Genomic DNA, 24,197 nt, shown 5'->3' on the forward strand with positions numbered 1-24,197 from the left:
ATTGAAAAGCTGTGGAGCCTGATTTTCTCTCAGTATACCAATGCGCCCCAGGCAGTCAGCCTCCTCTCCAACGAGACAGTGTAGTGGACAGAAAACTGAGCACATCATATTTATAGTTCCTTGGGACACTGCTTTAGACTGACATAAATTTACAGGCTCGAGCAGGTTTTAAATGTGCAGACCCATATTATTATGAAAGCAGACAAAAATGGTGATGGCATTCCTAAAAATGAATGGAAGCTGGATAAAGCAACATAACAAAATTGTCTACATTAAAGAGCACCAAATCAGTGTCTGCAAGGCCGGGGGGGAAGTATTCTGGCAGGAAGAGCTATTATAAGAAAAAAGCAATGCAATTTAAAGCAGATATATTACCTGGTACCAAGTACAGACCATTGCCAAGAATAATGAATCTAGAAATAATAAATAACCTGCTTAAGTTGTTTATATGCAACTAAATAGTTTGGGAAAAGAGGAATAGGCTTTGATTCTACTCTGGTTTACTTTGTTTAAATAGATTGATCTGTCAGTATCAGTTACGTTATTATAAAGCATAAGCAATTCAAAGAGATGAGACCCTTTCTTATTGGAGGCTCCAGTCTCCACGATGACATTAAACACTGGGGAACCGATACATGTTGATGGAGGAGAACCAGGTCTCTAGTTTGAGTACACTGCACACTGCATAACTCTGAATTCTGTTTGCACAGGTACATCCACCAAAAATAATAATTTATATAAATCTGAATATGTACATTTTTAATGTATTCAGCAGACTTGTCAAGGTTCATGCTTTGAGCACGAGGCTAACACCCTTGGTATGAGCCTCATGCCATCTCTGTATCTCACATGAGATTACATATTTTGGTATAAAGAGAGATCTGCTTGGTCACCTGCCTGCTTATGTCACCAAAGCAAAAACTTCATTCTTCCTATCTCTTCCACTGTTGCTAGCTGTCCAGAATGGTAACATTTTCCCTGGATTATGGTAGAAATGGAAAGCATTTTCTCACAAGTAATAAAGAAAGAAGATAACAAACCTTCTTTGACTATTACAAATAAAAAAGGAGTTTCAAAGCTTAGGTAAATGGTCTGAAAGAGAAAAGCAAAACAGAATTTGAGGATTATAATCATACTTCCAAGTTTACTGAGAAATTGCTAAATTGATTAGCAACATTTGTTCTCTAATGTCAGCTCATAGTGGACTTTCTGACTTTGTAGATCAAGTTTCGCCCAGAAAAAAATTAGAAACTTTGAACTCAATTAAAATTGATGTTTTGGCAGAAGTGCTGAACAACACTTCTAGTATAAAAAAGAAGAAGAAATTTCAAGACATGCATGACAGGAAAGAAACATCATTTTGACATTGTGGTCCAGCCACTGCTATTCTAAAATATTATTCTGGATAAATAAACACACTCTTTTTTTTTTTTTTTAAACATCCTACCCCCATGCTCCAAATTTTTTTCACTTTTTTTTTTTCAGATAACACCATTCTTCAAATAGATACCCCCAAAACTCCTGATTCAATCACATTTACCACCCAATCACTCTCTTCTCAAAATGAACACCTTGTTTTCCCCCATAAACAGATCCAGAAGCCTTTCCACTGTTACTGCTTCCTTTTTGTGGATGAGTGCTAGTTAAAAAAAAAAAAAAAAAAAAAAAAAAGACAGAGGTGTAAACAAAAAGCACACCTTAAATTGCTGAACTCTGCTGCTCCTCCCTCAGCATAATCCCACAGAACATACACACTGGATCAGCTGATCTTTGTGGGGGGAAAGAAAGATAATGGCCATAGGAAAACAACATAATGCAAGTTCTGATGTAACCCAAACAATAATTCTACTGCACAGGCTGTAACAATGACAGCTAGCAACACAAATACTGCTTTATCCATGCTTGTCAACTTTGATGAGAACATGGAATTGCTATTATGCAAATTCTTACAAGAACAAAAATAAAAGTATCTAGGCTCTACACATGAGCACTTTAGTTAATATTTTGTCTTTTCCATAGGACATAGCCAGTGAACGTTAAGATCATTAGAGGACATTCAGGTTAGGAAGCTAGATATAAAAGACATCTTTTACTGTACGACATGAGGAGCTAACACAACTTTGCAAAAAGGAAATATATAAACACATATAGACATATAGACTTCTTCCAGAAGGTCCCAGGTGCTCAAAAATAGCTTGGCTCCAAAGGCAAAAATTCCAGTCAGCACCTTGAAACAAGAAATTATGAAGAAAGAAATACATAAAAGTTCAGCTGAGTAGGGCATTTTCCAAACTATTTCAGATTTTTGCACCAGACTGTCTCTTTATAAAGACTCTGTAAGAAACATGTAAGGAGACAAATCCATAAGGAAAGTTGCTAGATCTTGATTTGTTAGAATTAGGTGCATAACAAAGTGTCAACAAAATTAGCAAATTCTGTTGACTAAAAGTAATGCTATGGTTAATAAAAGGCAGTGTGGTTTTTTTCTACCTTGCTTTAAAATTAAGATAATTTTCCAGTACAGATGGTGGTTTTGTTCAGTCAGAACACAACACATGGGTTCAAATATCGCAGCAGCCTTTTCTTCTATCACCTATTTATAAACAAAGAGGCAGTATTACAGTGTATGTGCACATGTGCAGGGAAACCTTTTATTCTTCTCAAACTTTGTTAACTTTAACAACCTCATTTCCCTCCATACAGTTCTTTTAAACTTAGATCAGTGTAAGAGAGGAAAATGGGACAAACAGGCATAGCTTGCCTAAAATTGATAGAATAGAGAGAAGAATGAGGTCTATCACCTTTAGCTGGCACAAACTGATTTATGCTACTGTCAGTGAAATCAGAACCAGATTTACCAGATTTATTTTTAATGCCTGTTTAAATAAATAAATAAATGCTCAAAACACATTGTTCTAACTAGGTGCAAGTAAAGGAAGTTAATAGTTCAAGAAGAAAATAAATTGAGATCTTCCATAATAAATGGAGGCTTGTGTCTGCGCCACCAAGCAATTGTTTTAAAGGGCTACCTATGGAGCTTCCTGGGCAGGTAACTCTGGCCCACTTTACACCCTTGGGGCATTTCAGCCACTAATTGGTTGATGATTCATATTTTGTTTCTCTCCTGGTTTGTTGCTGTAGATACAGTATATGCCAAAAAGACATATTTGTTGGAATTCTTTGTTGAGAGGGCATATGTCAGTACATAGGGAGAGGAACAAGCGAGAAGGCCCTTTTCTTTCAGGTAGTGCAATTAAAGGAGAGCATGCACAAAAATAAATACATAAATAGCCATGCACATTCATTCTGAAGTTCTTGTAACAACTTTTATTTAGTTCATTGAAAAAAACCCACAAAAGAAACAGACAGCATCAGGAATTTAAGAAAAACAATTTTAAAAAAAGAAAAACTCAGAGGTGGAAAAGAGTAAAAAAATCAAGACAAATCTGTTAATTAATTACCATTATGAGGGTGGTGAGGCACTGCAACAGGTTGCCCAGAGAGGCTGTGGATGCCCCGTCCCTGGAAGTGTTCAAGGCCAGGTTGGATAGGGCTTTGAGCAACCTGGTCTAGTGGAAGGTGTCCTTGTCCATGGCAGGGAGGTTGGAACTGGATGATCTTTAAGGTCTCTTCCAACCCAAACCATTCTATGATTCTATGATATCCCGGAGGCTATTCAGAAGAGGAAATATTTCAGTTGTTGAAAGACAAGAGATTCCAATCGTAAGTGAAATACAAATAGAACTGAATGACCAATCCTCTCTATTTTTGGGATGTGCTAAGAACATTCAGAAAGGCAATATAGGCAGCTGGTATATATAAACTGTCACAGCACTCTTGACATCAACTAAAATGCAATGTTTTTCCCATATTAATAACCTCGCCATTTGCTACAATTTAGGTGCTAAAGTGCTCCACTACATTTCCAGTTCACCAGCTACACTAACATTGGCCTCAACAGGCTAATGCTGGTGGAGGAAAAGAGTTGTTACATTGCAAGTTCCATTGGTATCACATCCGTACTTACTTCTTCAAGTCCAGGCTTGAGAAATCAAAAAGAAAAGCTAAATTCTACTCTTCACCAATCACCACCAGTCCTGATTTCTGCTCCTCTACACTAAGTGGGCAATGTTTTGCACTGACCATGGCAGGAATCTGGAGTAGCTCTACTGAAGACACTAGAAGTGGCTGAATAATATTCAGCAAGCCAATGAACATTATAACCTTTCCCCATTTTGAAATGCAAATTTCCTGTAACTGATCCTCAAGATAAATTTCTTTGAAAACAACAGAGTAGTATCATATAAAGCCAATAGAACTGGAAGCACAACGTGGTTTACATTTTTGTTAATAAGCTATTCGCATACAGAAGGACGGTCAGTAGGTTAGTTGAGCCCATCGCTACCACATATCCTGCATGTAACTAGTAAAAAGAGAGCATACCATTGGCTTCACACACTAACAGAACTGGCTTTATATCCCTCCTCCTTTTGGCCTTTGTAACAAGACAAGCAGACTAATGATAATGAAACCCCTTACCCTCAACTGGTGGAAGAAACATTTTAAAATGGCAAATTTTAATGAATCGCAAATTGATCAAAAAGCTGCTGAGATACCAGCTCCATCAAAGTGGATTTTCTAAATCATGTTAAACCAACAACACTTAAATTTAATAGTTTTTCAGCAGCTTCACTGCCACAAATGGGATGTTTACAAATACATGATGTCATGATGCATTTATGAACAGTTTATTCTGCAAAAATAAAAACCCAACATCATTAAATTTTTAAAATTGTGATTTCATTATGTACAATTAGATTGAGATTTGTGTTTCTTCCTATTTGGTGAACCATATGAAAGACAATGAGCATGAACCCGAGAACATCTGCAATTAATAAACCAGCTTAGAGAGGCTAAAAATAGTTGTGTCATATGCAGTCACACCTTGTATTTCAATTTCTGCATTCATTTGCCAGAATAAATCCCTATTTGCCATAATTAACTTTATATTTAATACACTTAAAGCAGGCAATATTTATGAAAATATTTTTCATTGGTTTTGGCATTCTAATGTCCAAGTTTTCAGCTGGTATAATTTGGCTTAAGAAATTAATGAAACATGACTATTTACACTTGCCAAAATTCAGCCATTTTTCTTTTTTTATGGAAACCATGAAACCTGACAAAGCAGGGTGTGTTTATAGTATGTAGTATGCAAAACAACTGTACACTAGTTCGCATGTGAAGTTTCTTAACATGTCCCTGCACATTTTTCCTGAAATGTTTAGGGTTCTGTAGTCAAAAAGCATTGTAAAAAAAACCCAAACAACAGAGATCTACTTTAAAGATATTCAGATGTGGGCTGTAATCCAAATAAAGCATCCAAAACAACTACTTAAAACTCAACTACTTGTATATACAAACAGCAAACATGCCCCAGAACTTTCTGTTCTCATATATTTACAGAAGTCATAAACCCCAGTTTCCTAGCAGTATGATCATGGGAAACATGACTTACATAATCTTACAGTAGATATGCAACATAACATTAGCCATCTAAGAAATATCAGGGTTAGGAATGTTACCACGAGTGGATTTATGAAGAATATATTTAGGAACACCAAGTTAAAAGAATTAAAAGAAAATATATGAATAATAAATGGGTCACTCACCCACTTGTAGCTAAGCTTTTATGTGAATAACTTAAGAGAAAATGAAAGAAAATAACAAGCAACAAACTGAGTAACTGTAGTGATACTAATTCCTGACTTGTCAGATTAATACTGCACTTGCCTTAAAAATATCATTGGGGGGAGAATCATATATATAGGAGAAGAAAAGAAACAGGGGAACCTAAAGAAGTTAAATAGCTGAACAGAAAAGTATTGAAACATATGAACATTCATTAAACATATAAAAATGCAAGACAACATCTGAAGAAGATGTACATGTCTTCGATAGATGAGGAAACCTGAAAGCAAGAGCAAACAAGTGGCTAGACATTGTGATATTCCAGGCAGAGGGAGAGAAGTTAATTTCAAAAAGAATTTGATTTGGGAATTAGTAAAGGAGTCATTCTCCACAAATGAAAACAGAAAACCTCACTGCAGAGCTCCCCTACAACTTCAGGTGAAATATTAAATTCTAGTCTGAGCATGTAATTTATACACATATGAAGGTGTCAAGGGAGGTAGTGAGGGTGAAATGGTGGAAAAGAAAAAAGAGGGAAAGTCTCTATACTACTGCAATAAACTAAAAGTTTGGAATAGTTTCCACATGAAAAGATGGAAGCCAGTCCACGTCATGTCATTACACATTCAACCTACTCAGAGATGCTGCCATCAACTACTCTTTAGAAAGATACTTGGAGATGTAGAATATCATTAATGTTTAAGAGACACACTACAGAGGAACACACTACAACATACTACAGAGGAAGTCTTATAAGTGAGAAAAATTGGAACAAAACTTGCTGTCCACCATCTCGTTTTATGGGTTCATTTTTGTAATTCAGCTACTGTAGTATAGTGATCTGTTTCACTTGAGCATATCTATACAAGGATAAACAATCTGCAGTTTCATGAAGGCTTTTAATCTCTTATTTTTAGCATCAAAGACTTTGACTCAACATTAGCAGAAAAGCTTTAAAATACTTGTCCTTCATTCCAAACGTATTTGCAGGTCCAGAGTTATACTTTATTTAGCCCACCATATTGATATTAATTTTCAGTGCTGCAAGTTAGAATGTCAGTGTACATTAACACCTGATCTATAAAGGGAATGCTGAGATCTCACTGGAAGTATTAGTCACTGCGCCCTGGGAATGCAGGGTGTTTGTGTTTGTGTTCTTGGCTCAAATGTCTGAGCTAGACATGCCTCGATTCTTAATGAAACACACACACCATCAGATTCATTATCCAGAAACACTTCAGGATTAGAAACTTTCTCCAACTTGATTTAGCAATTACTAATGTCCATGATACATTAATTCTTTTTGAGGGGCAAGAGGTCAGACCATTCTAACAAACACACAGTTCCTTGGAGCATGTACTCTCTAGGAGAGTAACCTGTTTCTCCCCTATTCTCTCTTTTTTTTTTTTTTTCTTAAGGAAACCCTTTAGATATTTTTGCTTTTAACAGCTAAGAAAGTATTTTAGCCCAAGTTTTTCACTGTCACTAAGTTGACAGTTAACTTGAGATCTCATTCAGAAATCAGTCTCACCTTGGATTTTTTTTTTTAGGTTCATAATCACAACCTAGCAAAACAAGGTGATTTCTCAGTCTTATTGATAGTTCCCTGGCTACTCCAGAGGGCATTTCTACCAATCCTACTTCTAGATACAGCCCTAGGTAGTAGTTCATTGCCTAAACTACTCTCTTTCATACGCTCTCACCTGCCAGCTACTTGCACCTCTCTATTATAATACAATCATCAGAGCTACACTTAGTTTCTCCTTTTTATCCCATATTGCTCTTTTGCAACTTTACATCCAATCCACTTAAATGTTCTTTGGTTTACAGTGAAAACTTTTACTTTTCTTGAGAATTCCTTCCCCAGAATACATTTCTTCATAAATTCTGTAGGTCTAACTATAATGGTGTCCTTTTTTGTGCGCCCAGCCCTTTTTTTTGTTGTTTTGTTGAAGCAGTTGTCAAGTACCACCTCCTCTACTTCCAAAGAGAGGTTTTGCTGAGATGGAAGAAAAAAATAGAGCTGGTGTATTCTGTAATGCTGCAGCTAGACAACTGCCACAGCTAGCTTGTCACTGACCTTTTAAGCAAAAAGAGCATTTGTACTTATTTGTTGATGTTTATTATATACTATTAATTGCATAAGAAGTTGCCATAGACTTACACATGATCATAATGAAAACCAGGAAGAAAGGGGAAAGAAACACATTGTAATTAAAGGCAAGGGAAAGGAAAGATATATCATCAGATACAGTTTCCATGGAAATAAAAAGCTATGAAACACTTTCTTTAGTGTTTTCAAACAACTCTCTCTATTTAGACACCTGAACCAGGACTTCAGCTACTATACAATTAAGGCTTCTAGGCCAGTTTTTACCCTCTCAAAATACATTCTATTATGTCTTGCAGACTTTCTGACCATGGAACTTAAGACAGCTCCTCAAATGAAAAGCACCTACACATTCTATAAGGTCTTTAACATCAGGAAGTTTTGGAAATTATCAGTGGGAAAAAAGTGAAATTTCAGGAGAAAATAAAGAAAATTTAAAGTTGCTTGCAATATTATGTTGCAAAAGGTACAAAATTCCAGGTATCCACTATCAGTTAAAAAAAGGAGACGCATAACAGACCAGGAAAAATGCCCTGAAACAATAAACTGTTATATGAACATTCAGTCTCAATCAGCATCCTGTTTGATGATATCATCTACATCTGCTGCTTGTTGAACATGCACTTTGTTGGAATGTAAAAAAGCCCCAGGTACTGTTAGAAGAGGCCTTATGTTTCATTACCTCATTTGATACGCTAGAGGTTTTAGCCATCTCCATGCTCTCCAGGTGCTAGGAAAGAGTTACATAATAGTCCTAGAAAACCACAAACACACATCCTAAATTATTAAATCTCACTTCAATCATGCTAAGTCAACATACAGAGAAAAATATTTCACTTTCATTTCATTAGTCTGGAACACATTACATATCATTCCTAGAAATTAGCTCTGGAGTTCATATTAAGATTCCTGGTAGTTGCAAGTTTAAATATGCAATTCCCTACCCACAACAGCACAAACTTAACATTCCCTTTTTTTGCCTTGTTAAAGTAACACTGCAATTATATATATATATATATATATATGTATACACACAGAAGCCCCACCCATTTCATAAAAGAGTACAATTTTTATAAATTCAGGTACATACACACAATTCTTTATCATGTATGAGTAACATTAAAAGCATTAAGCTTCTCTCACTTTACACCTATGTTAGTATTCTGTGTGAAATGATGGAACAGCAGTCTCACTCTTGAACCAGATTCAAAAGCTTAGGCTCCAATACGTGAGAGAAGCAAAATAGGAAAATCACTCAACGTTTGTTTCACAACTAGCTTAAAATGTCCTGAGTTTTATTTTTCTTTCAGGATATATTGCTCTTTCCATTATCCAAGTTTCACAGATATTTTTTATGCAGATAGTTTTCAGAAATAAAAAAAGAAAAACGAACATAAAACAGAACTTAGGGAGTATAAAACTTGTAGGCCTCAAAATTTGCAGCGTCTTGAAATAAGCATATATATTTTCAGCTTCAGCATAGAACTTCGAGAGAACAGCGAAAGAAATCAGTCTTTCATTGATTAATTTGTCATGAACACGTTACATGGGATTATTAATAACTCCTAGGTATGAGACATATACTTTCCTTACTGACAGACAGCTTAAATGGATTTCAGCCTATATTACAAACTACAGATATCTTGCTTTGCAGTCACAGTTAATGACTTGCAAAACTATAACCAAAAGTCTTATTTGCATTACAGAATTTTCCCTGAGTATTTCTCAATATTTGGTACTTTGGATATTGTCACAAACCATGCTGGCCAGACCAGCGAGGGGTCGTGGCAAGTTCAGAATTCCCTCGAACTAAATTAAGGTGAAGTGACACCAAACGATCAGTTGAACGTTTTATTTATGGTAGAAGCAGCCTGAACTTGGCAGGCATAACAGTAGCTGGCTGGGTTTCTCACAAGAATCGGCATGAAACTGTCAGTAAACCCTATAACACGTGGTAACCATACATAACCAAACATATACTACAAGCCTTGCTTATTTGGGGATCAATTCAGAGAAGAAAATAAGGAGAGCCCTCCCGTTGAGTCATGAGGTTCAAAGTGGACCCCCTTGCTTTCTAGGCTCCTTCTTAGAGAGAAGCCTAGGGGCAGCTAGATCCACTCCTAGTCCCAGACTTGGTCAACGATTTTACACATAAAGGGGTGAAGTGTAGGGGTTATGAAGAAAAAGAGAAGGAGAGAGTGAAAAGAGAGAAGAGAAAGATTTCACCAGTCCTGGGTCCAGCGTTGGTCCCAGCAGCCTAAAGGTCCAGTCCTGGAGGGCATGCACCTGTAAGGCTGCAATTTGTGTCCTTTTATCATCTCCTTGCCCCTCCTTCGGGCGGGCACTCGAACTTATTAGGCTAATTGGGTGTCATGCATGGTTTGTGCTTTCAGAACCTTCAGGAAATGGGTCAGTGGGCTTGGGGGTCATTTGGGGAGTAACTTCTCCTTCCCTGCAGGCATGACCATTGTTTGATCTTTGGCCATACATGGGGAGCTGCCCCACCCAGCATATCAGAGCACGGAGCTGTGCATCCTCCTGCACGGCACAGCCTCGTGTCCTGTTGCTGATGTCCTGTGCTGATCAGTGCTGATGGGCTTCACACCTGTGGTTCATTGTTATGCAGAACTTGCCCCACCATAGCGTTTGAGACATTAACTCTTTCAGTCTCTCACAGATGTCTACAATTAAATCTCTGCAGCATCAAAGCAATTTTAGGTCCTCATCCCTCGGTTCCCAGACCAACACACATCCCCCACAAAAACATTCTCTAAAGCGGTCTCTGCTATACTTAAAAAAGAATCTGTTACACAGTATTTGAACTAAAAAAATATTTTCTGTTGATGTCATAACAGTGCTAAGATAAAACCTATCACAGAATTTTTTATATACAAAGTCACAATGAAGTCTCTATGTCTATTTCAATATATTGCCTACACATCTGTCTGTCTTCGGTATAACAAGTCAACTCAAGGAAACTAGGCAATATATCAGCTCTGGGGCCCCCAATATGAGAAAGACATGGACCTGTTCGAGCGAGTCCAGAGGAGGGCCACGAAGATGATCAGGGGGCTGGAATACCTCTCCTATCAAGACAGGCTGAGAGAGTTGGGGTTATTCAGCCTGGAGAAGAGAAGGCTCCAGGGAGACCTTACAGCAGCCTGCCAGTACCTAAAGGGGCCTACAAGAAAGCCAGAGAGGGACTTTTTACAAGGGCCTGTAGTGAAAGGACAAGGGGTAATGGCTTTAAACTGAAAGAGGATAGATTTAGATTAGATGTAAGGAAGAAGCTCTTCCCTGTGAGGGTGGTGAGGCACTGGAACAGGTTGCCCAGAGAGGTTGTGGATGCCCCATCCCTGGAAGTGTTCAAGGCCAGGTTGGATGGGGCTTTGAGCAACCTGGTCTAGTGGAAGGTGTCCGTGCTCATGGCACAGGGGTTGGAACTAGATGATCTTTAAGGCCCCTTCCAACCCAAACCATACTATGATTCTATCTGGTCAGTGGCACTCACACACAAACTATGAGCAACTTTATAAATCTTCAGAGGAGAATCCATGTAATATTTTTTTCATTTGCAAAGAAAATGCATTTACAGAAAACAAGATCTGTGTCAACCCATGTACTCTCTGGACTGTGAAGCATGATGAGGCAGACCTATAAATTGTTGAATCAAGATAAAAATAGACAATTTACCATTTATGTAGGGTCTTTAGAGAAACTGGAAGAAGAAACCTATATTAAGGGACAGCTGGCTGGACTATTCAGGAAGATTTTACAGCAACAACATAGAGGGAAAGGTGGTGACATACACAATATAGAAATACATTTCAAACTGTATCTTGGCGGTTGTGTTACACATAACCAAGTAAGAAATATGGGATACATCATTTACATTCACATGTATGTGTTATTAAATAATTGCTTCTTTATTAAATTGAAGCCTCATGGGAAAGACTTTTCTGATTCAAATAGAATTAATCTTCACACTTTTTTTTAAGAACAAATCAGTGAACAAAATGAAAAGCAATGTGGGCTCTAAGTAGGTTTCTCACTTGTCTACAGGTTGAAAATAAAAGGAACCTTGGATAGTCTAGGATCAACAGCCTGACAGATAAACCAGAAGTAGAATGTTAATCAGTGTTTAATTTGCTTTTGTGGTAAAGAACAGAATGATTGTTTCTGTCTATCTAAAGTGTAGGGGAAGGGAATCCATTATTACAAAAATGTCTGTTCAAGTGATGCTGTGGGTATATTAGGATGTTCAAAGTAGGCAAGTCCTCATAATTCAAGAAGCACTGTGTTTAACTTATTTTGCATATACTGATTTGTTAACAGTTACAGAATAATCTTCAAAATACAGATTGCTTTTTTGTTTTTAACACACAAACACCGTGTGCTTGGATCTTTTCCAAGAATGTAACCTACAAGTTACTAGCTATTTTCCTCAACTATCACTGCAGAAATTAGTTTGTACCTCAAGTGAGGGGAGAATGAGAACAGAGAAGAACAAAAGATGCAGACGGACACTCCCTCACAGCAAAAAAATTTGCACAAATGAGCAGATTTGACAAGAATGTTGAGTACAGCTGTATCTCTTCTTGGAGGCTAGAGGAACAATAGAACAGCAGTAAACAACTAACTGGCAAATTATTAGCTTGTGCTAAAGGACATACACAGAGTATTGCAGTCTTTGGCACAATTAAAATTTCTGTAAGATTTCATTTTTTTATGACAAGTGACGAAAGAGAATTTTGTAAAACCTCTGTTAGAGACTGCTGCTTTTGAAAAGCTTGTGGACTTCTACATTTTAAAACAAAGTAGAGATCAGAGACATAAATCTGTAAAAAAGACACTTGTGAGATCCAGAATTAGAGCTAGAAAGAACAACAAGCCTGAGATCCAGTGGGTCTAAAACAAATGTGTAAAAAGATAATATAATAAGAATACTTAGGGGAATTGGCACTATCGGATTCCCCCCCCCCCCCCCCATTTTGTGTTTCATCTGGATTTGAAACAGTCCTCTGAAAACAGATAGTACAGAGTAGTGTGCTATTATAAAACACCTTTTGGGAGCAACTATTACTTCAGTTACTTTTTTTGAGTAATACTGTCCCTAAATTTCTGTAACGGTAAGCAATCACCAAAGCAATCAACTGATTCTGCTGAAGTAGTCAGCAGGGCCAAACTTCTGTGAAAATATAGTAATTGTCAGAGTCCTGTAGTATATGCTTTCACTTGTACACTTTATTCCAGAAGTATGTAGTATATGCTTCCAGAAGATCATAAGAGACCTGCAAATGTACTTCCAGGGCCTTAACTAAAGCTGAGGTTTCCATACAAAAAAATAGAAAGAAGGATTGACGTATACATGGAAATATATCTGGTTTTATTATACACAGAAAACTGGAAATATGTAGTACCCGGACTACAGCTGTATTGGTCTGTTAGTTAGGGCTACTATTAAAGATAAACAGTGCAAACAATTTGAAAGAAAGTGGAAAACTTTTGAAGTAAAAGTTGCTGGAGAGATGAAACATATAGCAAAGAGAAAGGGACGGATTAGATCTGTATTTATATTTAACATTGTGCTTAAGTGGAGAGGTCTCAAATCTTGAGGCACCATTGCAGCTAAATGGGTATACATCTGCAAAAGTCCATTCTTGTGTTTGTGGCCTTTACTATTTTCAGTGATGACTTGGGGGGAAAAAAAAATCAGGAGTGATAAAGCTCAAAGGTGAAACAAAGCTTTGGGAAACAGTTAATTAAAAAGACCAATGAAGAGCAATCTTGGGGGTTAATCAGGTTCAAGGGAAAAAAAAAAGCTTTGATACAGCTGGAGAATTTAAATCAGGTAATTATCAGGCATGCCACAGCTGAAAAACTTTTGGGTAATCATTCATTAATATCATCAACTACAACATACAGCTGTGATCAAAAACACAAATAAGAGCCAAAGATACCTAAACTGGAACTCTGAATAAGAGGGCAAAGCTAGTATCTGATGACAGCTATGGGAATATAATTGAAAAGATCATGTCCTGTCTTAGTATTCCAATAAAAGAAAGCTGCTGAGGAATGAGAAAAGGTTTGGAAAAGAGCCACAAGACCGATTAGAAGATTGGTAAACATGCCTTAGAGAGAGGTTCCAGGATTTAAATCTATTTATCTTAGCAAAGAAAAGGTTAAGAGGTGATTTGATCTAATGTGTAAGTAGCTACATGGGGATTAGTAATATAATAAAAGGGAGTTCTTCAGTCTATTTTAACAAGCACCAGTAACTGGAACATGGATCTAGACAAATACAGAATTGAAATTTTTAACCATTAGTATAGATAACTACGTGAAAAACTCCAAAGACTATGGAGAATTCTCTAATTACTGGAAATATTTCAACAGAAAGATTAATTAGTCTATATTACCTCTAGCTTATCCTGGAATGGGATAAAACAGTTTTGAGACACTAGAGAAGAGACTGCCACCTAGTTTTATTGCTGCTTATACAATCCTCTCAGAGGCAATTACTAATTCTTCCTTAAGATTTTTGTATTTTCACCCACTGCAGTCACTATAGCACATTCCTATTAATTATACTTGCCCTCCAATAGCTTTTCAGTGTTATTCAGTCTATCTCAGAAATTCCACCTGATGAATATACACCTATGTATACAAACAAGACATACGTTTTACAGCAAGGATCAAAGAAAACCAAAAAGCTTCTGGTTCCACAAAGAAAATTTGAGCTTACATTTAGAAAAAAGATTGACTCAATGAAATATTTTCTGCATGTCTCCCAAATCACTCGTTGCAAGATTTTTTTTATGAAAGCTGCAAACAAATTCAACAATGGTGCTTTATAAAATAATAAAACCCATCAAAGTACACTTCTGTAGCAAACAAAAATAAAACTAATAATTGCATCTAGTTTGAGTATACATGAACTTCAGGGTGCTTGCTTAGCATCCTCAAAAGAAAGGGAAAATAAATCCTTTCTCTTAAACCACGAAGAGTTGAAATGCATACTCACCACAAAAAGATTGCTTATTCACATCCTCATTAATCTTGCCAAGAAGATGCATCTTCTGTGATTGAGAAACTCACACAATGGCAGGATTCGCTAAGCTGTAAGCCCTTCCCTCATCCAGACTTTTTCCTTGTACAATGCAAGAACGGTCTTTCTACTCCCAGAGCAAACACCAAAACTTAGCATGGAGGTTTCTCCTTCAGCCTAGAAATCAGTTGTTCAGGAAGCAACTAGTCTTTCCAGATCCTTCAAAAAAAAGCACAAGCATTATCCCCATTTCACATATGGTTTCTATAGCACAGCTCAAAGTCATGTAGAACCTCAGGTAAATAATCAAGGCCTCCCAGATTTCCTTGTGGTTTAGCTCTTGGAACACACTTTTTTTTACTGCAGATCCACATCTACTGTTAGGTGAAACAGGTGTCCACTTAATGCTAATTTCCAGCAAAGCTGTGCCAAATGTTCATGATTACATAGGAAAACAAAACAAAGAGAACAGTGATCTTTTAAAATGCTGGTACAAGACTGTTTTCAAATCCCATATGTACAAGTTTTAATGTATTGTTTACACTACTTTTGGGGCACCATCTACCTTTAGAATGCAGAAAACATACCAAAAAACCTCATTTTACTTAGTCTGAAATCCTGTTTTAAAAGAAGGATTCTTAATAATTCATTACTACTAATAATCTTATTATAATAACCTTATTTTGTGTGACAGATATTACAGGACCCTAGAACAGACTTGGGTTCAACTCTGAGTGTCACTGCACAGATAGTTAACTAAGCTGTAGTCCACCAATGCAACACAAATCAGCAAAAAAGCAGCATTGTTGTCACATTTACAGACAGGGAACTGAATCACAGACAACAGTAAACAGAAAACTATTGGTTTTGCCTAGATGAAGTCACCAAGAAACTTTATTCAATGAAAAAGCCATATAAGCCTGTACACATCAGCAGACTCAGAAAAATTTAGAATAGATTTTCTCTACCTAAATCTATGCATTGCTAAACCAATTTTGAGTAGGAAGTAGCAAAACACACACTTGAGAAATTACAAGCACATTCTACAACTCATGCAGTTCCTGGATTAATCATACTAAATTATACTTAGAAAGTATGCTATTGTTTTTCTTCCTTTGCAGTTAATTCCAGAACATAATTTGGTACTCTTGTTAAAGAAAATGTTGGTCTATAAAGAGCAAACTTACAGTGAAAAAGATGCCTCTAGCATAGCAAATTTACATTTTCTAATAAAAACAATAAATTTCCTCAAAGGAGATAATGAACTGTTTTCAATGGAAAGGATCCCAATGAACAAGAAAAAGAAGCTCAGAGCCTTCATCACATATTCTCCTTTTAAATAGATACGAGTGAAGAAAAAAAATCTTAGTTGAGAAATTTAGACAGAACATGCAAGAAAAATGTTTGTTAGACTTATTAAGCACTAAGAAAACCTACTCAATAGGTCAACTGGCTGTGTGCAGTACAGATGTAACTGATAAAAGGAACAAATCAGGCTGCAAAACAAGGAAAAGGTAAACAAGGGGATTCAGTGGGAGGGAAAAAAACCACTAATATCCTAATTATGTATTTGTAATGTGGACTTTTGTTAATTCTCTGAAGTGATGCACTCATCAACCTTTGACATTTTGCAAAAGACACCTATATATTCATAATGAAGATTTGTGACATGAGATACTTCTGTATTTCTTTCTTACATTTCAGGATTTAGGTTGAGGATTTTTTTTTTTTAACCTTTTATTTATAATCAAATTCTGGTCCTCCCCACTGGCAGAAGCTGCACACAAACCTCTCCCATGGTGTCAAATTATTCCTTGCAACCTCATCCTCCTCCTTTATTCAGTAAAAAAGTGAAGTTAACACAGTATTTTAAGCAAATAATAATAAAACATCAATTTTCAGAATAGCCAATGCAGTTTCTGACAGAGAGGAGACTACATCAGTAAAAAGGCCTTTCCTTTCCTTGGGTGAGGGCTGGACTAAAACCACAGCTTACAACAGCCTTAAGTATTCAAGTGGTCATGAACAAATGAGACCTCTGCAAACCTAAGCACTCCTATATTATTTCTCAAAATAGTGAAAAACATATTTATGAACATGTGCTATTTTACAGATGCATATGCAAACACCACAAAAAGACGACAACAAAATTTGAGAAGTAATGTAAAGAACTTTCACTAAGGTCATGCTGAATAATACGATGTGTGAATTTGTCTGATAGCACATGAAAAGAATTTTAAATGAAGAAATGTCACATACTGTCTGCTGCAGAGACAAATGCTGTTTACTGTTTCTTCATTAAAATTTTCCAGCCAACTAATGCTTGCAACATGTAAGGAAGTTAAACAAGGATAAGGTTTTAAATGCAGACAATTCAAAAGGGTATTTTAAGATTCACATGAATATTTGGGGCATGGGGAGAAAAATCACAATAATTTGTATTTCATTTCCTTATATTAATAATTCATTGCCATATCACAATGCAAATATTATAATAAAAATACTAATCAGTTGACCTCAAAATTCAGCCCAGCAGTTATTATGTATTCAGAACATTATATAAGCATGCAGTTCAAGGGTACATACAAATCTCTTTTGTGTCAACAGAAAACTAAGCATGTGCTTAAGTGCTCTCCTATGTTATTTAGCATAACGTTTTATTTGACTGGCCTATTCCTATTTTAAATCTAAAAGACAAAAGGGGAAAATACTAACAAGAAGTTCAAGAATAATGCAAAGAATCCAACTGAAATAAACACATTCTTACTGCAGTCCTCTAAGTGGGCTAACATGGACCTTGGATGCAAAATCTAGGAAACATCAAGTAGGAGTAGGGAAATGATTTAATGGCAACATCTGGCATTAGTGAGGCTTCTACTGATTCATTTCTCCATGATTCAGAAAGGTTTCTGACAAACTGGAAAGTATTCAGAAGGAAATTAGAAAAATAGTCTTAAGTCTAGAAAATAATTTGCTGCATAAAACGAAAAGTTAAACCCATTTATTTCAGAGCCAAAAAGGTAATGGGATGCTTATAGTATCACATAAAAGTATGTTTACAAAGAGATTTGGTAGCATTGTAATTTTGTTCTGCACCCCTCCCCATTGGTGCAAACCAAAGATATGAAGCCAACTGTAGATATATTTAGATTTAAAAAAATTTAAACAGCAGGCCAGCTAAACACAACTGAGACATTTCTATAACTGAAGGTTCTTATATCAATGCTAAAAGAAACATACACTAAAAAAGATCTAAGGATTTCACGATGTTTCTCTTGGTTAAATCTTCATAGCTTGTATAACAAAATATATCACACTAAGTCTAAATCTACAAGTGACTATGGGAAAGAATCTAACCACCCCTTCAGGAATGATTTCCCTAATTATTAGATCTGCAACTTTGAGCAAACATAGTATTGCAATATATTCAACTTCAACTTTATGTTCCAAGATTTCAAAGCTAACATTTATCAATATAAAGCAGTTAGAAGACTTCTAGTTTCTTCATAGTTTCTGTGATCTATTGCATGAGACCTGTCTTGTGGACATTTAAAATCTTTAAACATACTTACATACATTTATTATCTGCCACTTTACTACTTACATTTCTTTGTATACCTCTTTACATTTACACACACACACACTAATTTGATTAAATCACATTTTTCTTTGTGTCTTTGAAAGAAACTTAGATAAAAGCTACGCAATCCCATACTTACCATTTTCCTTTGGTAAGTATCCCATGTTTGCCAACCTTCGTGATTATTTTTTTAAAAAAACACATCTGCTGCCCATAAGGAAAAATAAAAGTACAAAATGTCCCTTCAGATTTGAAAACAAGTTGTTATCATACATGTCTCTCTTCATGTTATAAATTATGTCTCAAAAATGTCTCTACCACAGTTCTGTTAGCTTTAATATGCCTATGCTAGATACGTATTACTCTAGTCCGTTTGTGTAATTTTTTTTTTTTACTATTGCTGGCTCCATTAATAAAAAAATAATTTTGAAAACATTAACAGTCTCTTTCATGCCTCTGCTGCCACAGCTTCATCCTGATACATTCATGTGTCATCTGCAATGCACTCCAAAAATAAAGGCACAACCAGTCAAAATATTTACATACTTCCTCATGAAATATTTCACACAAAGACTTAACAGGCATAAGTAAGCTATGATGAGTATGTTCACTTATCTTCAGAAAAGTAGTTTGAGAATTTCCTGGCATGCAGAAATAAGAAAACTAAGCCAGACATCAATTTCTGGAATGCAATGTAACCTATTAGCCTTCCTTTTTCTTTTCCCTCTGTCCCTCAGAAAGGATAATCAGCTGATACCCACCTTTATTCACAGAATCCAACATACAGTGCCATGACCCAACTTATCAAATAAGCACATGCCTCAGCAGGATCGAGAAGTTTGGGGTTCTTTTAGTTTGATGGGCGATGTCAGTTCACATAGGTCTTTCCTTCATTCCACTTGCTAGACTGGGAACAGAATCAAATCTAACATCCATGTTAGCTATTTTAAATTAGATTCACTGCGGGAAACTAATTGGAGAGAGGGGACCCATGAGACTCTCAGTGGTTTGATATTTTCATCTTCCAGCAATATAAGAAACAGTATGTTTCTTGCAAAATAAAAAAAAATTCCATATGGAAAGATCCATACTACTAGGCTACTAAATTAATTTCTGCCCCAAGTAAAGTAGATAGACTGGTACCAGCCTGAATATATAGGTTTTTGTTTAAAATATAAGCCCTTGTTTAATGACATTTAACTTAGTGGAACAGTTCAAACAGGAATATTTATTTCCTAATTGCTTTGTTCTGCTAAGTGCTCAGCACTTGTAGCACAGCAACACTTAGGAGCATTCAGGCACCTTTCAGGATCAAGTTCCATCACAGAATATAGATATCAGTTAGTGTTACAAATGAAGGGCATAAAGCAAACAAATGAATTCATGTACCATCAGAATTGGTGTACAGAGGTTAAAGAAAATCGATTACTAACAAGTGATACATATGACAAAGGCAGAGGAAGACAACCAGCCCAGAAAATTAATCAGCATATAAATTAATCTTCGTACCTAAGAACAAATTGGAGTCTGAAGTATTGCTTTCAGTATACCAGAATGCTAAAACTTTCTGCTGGAAGAATACTAACATGGTATAGCAGAATTTCAACTTCTGAGGTTTGATAGATATTGAAATAAGAAGGAGGAAAAAAAGTTTTCAATTTTCTCTAATTCTATTTACCTAGTTCTACAGGCTTTATTTAGCTCAATAGAGACAGTAACATCTTTGAATCTTGATTGGTTTGCTCAGTGTTAAGACTGAACTTAAATAGCTGTAAACTTTATAACTATTTATGCACCAAATAAGCTGCTTCCACAATGCTATAAAATGAGATTTAAAAAGAAGACAGACGTGATTACAAAAAGAGGGTAGTGGTATGTATGAATTAATGTCATTAATAACCTATATTTATTCATTTTCCTTCTGTCTGAAAAGTTCTAGATTTTAGATTTTTATTTACACACATTAAAATGCTTTTTCCTTGTAACTCATCCTGCATTCTATCAGCTTACAAGTCATAACTTTGAAAAAACCTGTTTAGACATTCCTTTGGACCAGCAGAATTCAGTTGTTCATACAACCAAACATCTAAAGAATGTGATTTTTTTATTTTTTTTTCATCTCTCTCACTGTCTAATGGACAACTTACTGTATAACCATTTGCTTTGTTGCTATGGAATCTAACATGTTCCATCATACCTTATTTAATCTAACAGGAGTAGTAAAGACTGGGGGAGTGGTTGATTTCCCAGCTTGACCAGATGAACTGTTTTGCAAGCAGGTCATTTGTGAACTGTGAACTAGAGATCATTCCAAAGACTTACGGAGATCCTGCCTAGTAAATTCAAACAGTGCAGCACAGTATCAGGTTAATTGCAGAAGGTATGTAGCCATATCATGAGCACTATGCCAAAACATGGCAAACCCAGTAAATCAGGTGAAGCATTAATGGAACTATACAGCATTAGGCCCAAAGCTGTTCATCTTCCAGCTAAACTCAAGTCTCTGTATCAAGCTAGCTTTACTACTGTTGTTCACAATTTGCCCCTACCTGAGAGAATAGGTCATCTCTATTTCTCCATTTTTTTTAGTAAAATAAGCATGAATATTTCCCCACCTCATGGATGGAGCTGAGGTATTGAGCTTCCCTTAGCCAGCCCTTGTGGCCTCCCACTACAAAGACAGCCTTAATCTCTATATTCCCTTGCATGTGCTTGTCTCTAGATACTTTTACAAATCTTAAATAAATTAGAAAACGTATCTTCAGAAACAGTTTTAAATTACTTTCTTAAGTCCCTAATAAATTTTATAAAATAATCCTTATTGGAGATTTACAGTGATGTGCTTCTATTTTTATTTTATAAACAGGGAAACTGAAGCAATACATAGTCTATAAATCTATAAACTAAATCACCTATAAACTTAATTTTTTGACAATCATTTGCTGTCAACATTAAAAAAAACTCTCTTAAGTGGATAGGTCTTAACAGTGCTAGGATTACTCATGATTAATTTAAAATAAAGTAGAGGCATGTTGAGTGTATAGTTTTAAACAAAACAAAGATAGCTAAAGCACGATATAAAGATGCTTAGTTTTACTTTTTCCTTATACTTTTCTAACTATGAATGGATTCTGGGAAAGATTACCAAATAGAAAGCTTCCATTTCACCCTTTTCATCATGCAAGTGAAAGTTTGAAATTAAAATGTCTCTGAAAATTTGCAAAACATTTAGGTCTTCATCTAGAAAATACTGTGAATAGATACTGATAACACTTGGTATCTTACTGGGTAAAGGAAAGAGAAAGATACCTACCCATCTGCATCAGACCATATTGGGAACAGCTATTTTCACACCCTTTTGTAACTACTAATTTGCCTTTTGTTCCTCAGTTAAATGTGTCCTTCACTTTACTTCTTGGGGAAGTCCAAACAGTGACCACTCCTACTCCTTTGTGGCTTTTAAACCAGGCTAATTTGAGTATCCCATTTGTCATCACAGGTTCATAAAAATGCTTTGATACAAGTAAATGGGAGCAAGCAGTTAGTACAGGCAAGTTTTATTACTGCACTTACATCAGTGATTTCCCACTACTTTTAATTGTTTATCTAAGAAAATTTCCATAGAACACAAAAATGAAAATACTTACATTTCAAACTGCTTTGTGTGAGATAACTGAATAAAGAGATACAGCAGCTGGTACTGAACAGGTTACATCCTTCCTAGAAGTCTTCATAGCCCTTCTAATTATATAATTAATTTAAGATGTTTTTATAGGCCAAACTGAGAGGTACCCCAACAATGCCTAAAAGCACAGTGCTACCTCAACTGGGACTGGGGGGGGGGGGAAGTCTGTATTACTTAAGCTTCTATGCATGACAAAATGAATGATAGATATGTAACCATATTAAGCTGAATAAAATAATTACTCAATTTTGATTTAGAATTAGACTATTGACCAACATGATGAGAATTAGAATATGTGTTTGTTTCTGCAGCAACTGTTGTTGCATTTTATAACAATTTCATTGAAGATGAAGGGGTTACTTCACTTCAGTGCAAACCAGAAGCAAGCAAGGTCACAAAGGAATGTGTAGCTGCAAGGCTAAGTGTCTTCAGGATAAAGTGAGGAATTGAGGTCGTAAGAACTAAGGTCTTGGCTACACTGGCTCCAGGAGACATTGTTTCTCAGTGAGCAAGAACAGCCAGTACACAGAGCTTTTACCTCCTGGTTGACCGCTTCAGTATTTTGACTGATGTGCAGATGGGACAGATTTACATGGCAATTTTTTTCTATACTTATTTCTGCTAATTGTGTACTCTACTAGTACAATAATAGCAAAGATAGCACACTAGTGTTGTGGCCAAGATGGTAAGGCAGGTCTTAGTTTATGTACAATGGCCAGGAGATGAGAGGCAGCTGAAAGAGTCTTCTCTCTCTCCCACGCTAGCCCACATACTATTACATCCCAAATCTCAGAGTCTGTAATAAACACTATTGGAATAATTTCATATGACCCAAATAACATGCAACCTATGTGATTAGCAGGTGTGAGGAATGCTATTGGAAACAGTGAAAATGCTATATCCTTAGGGCTTTCCTAGAATGGCTTACCTTTAGAAGCATCAGAGGGTTCCAGAAGTCTATTAAGATTTACTAAGATATTTACTCTTCTTTAGCTATTAAAAGGAAAGATCTCCCTTTGACCTTTCCTTTTATTTGCCTGACATTCTCTTACAATAAAACACCTGGGCCATTCAAAAATAAATGCCGATTTAAAGTTTTCTGTTGCCAAACCTTATGATTTATTATAGCTATTTGATGGCATGTTACTTAAACACTTCCTCTTTCAACAGTACCAACATGTAACCTTAGAGTTAAAAAGAATGAACATTAAGCAGCTACTCTTTGCATAACTCTACAGCCATTAAAAAGGTTTCATGAAATGAAATTACAACCCTGGTAAAACTATTTAGTGATGTACGTTGTTTTCAGATCAACAGATTAGTACCTTAAAGCCCTCCATTTATTCAAAGATAAGAAACTAGACATAACTGCATAAGTCCCTTCTTCCTTAGCCATGTTCTTCAGACCTGCCTAGCCTCGACAAGCCTGGTATAGAATATAAAAATAAATGTACTGAGTCTGACCAGAAATTTGTGTGGTGACTGTGGCCATAGCAGTTGGCAATGAAATGTATATATGCACAGAGCAGGGAATGGGGGTATTCTTTCTACTATCTTCCCAGCTTTCAGCTGCTTCTGTGGTTCTTTGCAGATCACAATTGCTTTCTAGGAGTATAAGGGAAATGATGTTCTGAATAAAAAGTTAAAAAAAAAAATTAAGAATCTTTCACACTGTCCATCTCTCTTGCGCTGTTGGCTTAAATTTTACAAAGATGTCAATCACCAAAGTTGTGGGGTTTTACTATATTGTGTACTCCTACAGGAACACAATTTTTAAAAATTGCATGTCATATTTTTGAGATAAAATTTTAATCAAAGCTTTGCATTATTCTTATTAATTTCATCTGATTAGATTACCTGGATTAGGGTACTAAAAAAGAAAAGGAAGGAACATGATTCTTTACTTCTTTACATAACCATTCAGCAGTTTTTATTGTACAGTACAACTCAACATTTTGTTCGTTGCTATAGCTCAAGGAAAATTTAATATAGTTTGGAGATTTCTGGAAGGAATCTAATCTTGTTCATAGCCATATGGAAAAACTACAGGATGCTCACTTTAGATTTTGTATTAGTCTTCATT

This window comes from Buteo buteo, chromosome 16 (genome assembly GCF_964188355.1).
Source record: "Buteo buteo chromosome 16, bButBut1.hap1.1, whole genome shotgun sequence".
Classification (NCBI taxonomy): domain Eukaryota; kingdom Metazoa; phylum Chordata; class Aves; order Accipitriformes; family Accipitridae; genus Buteo; species Buteo buteo.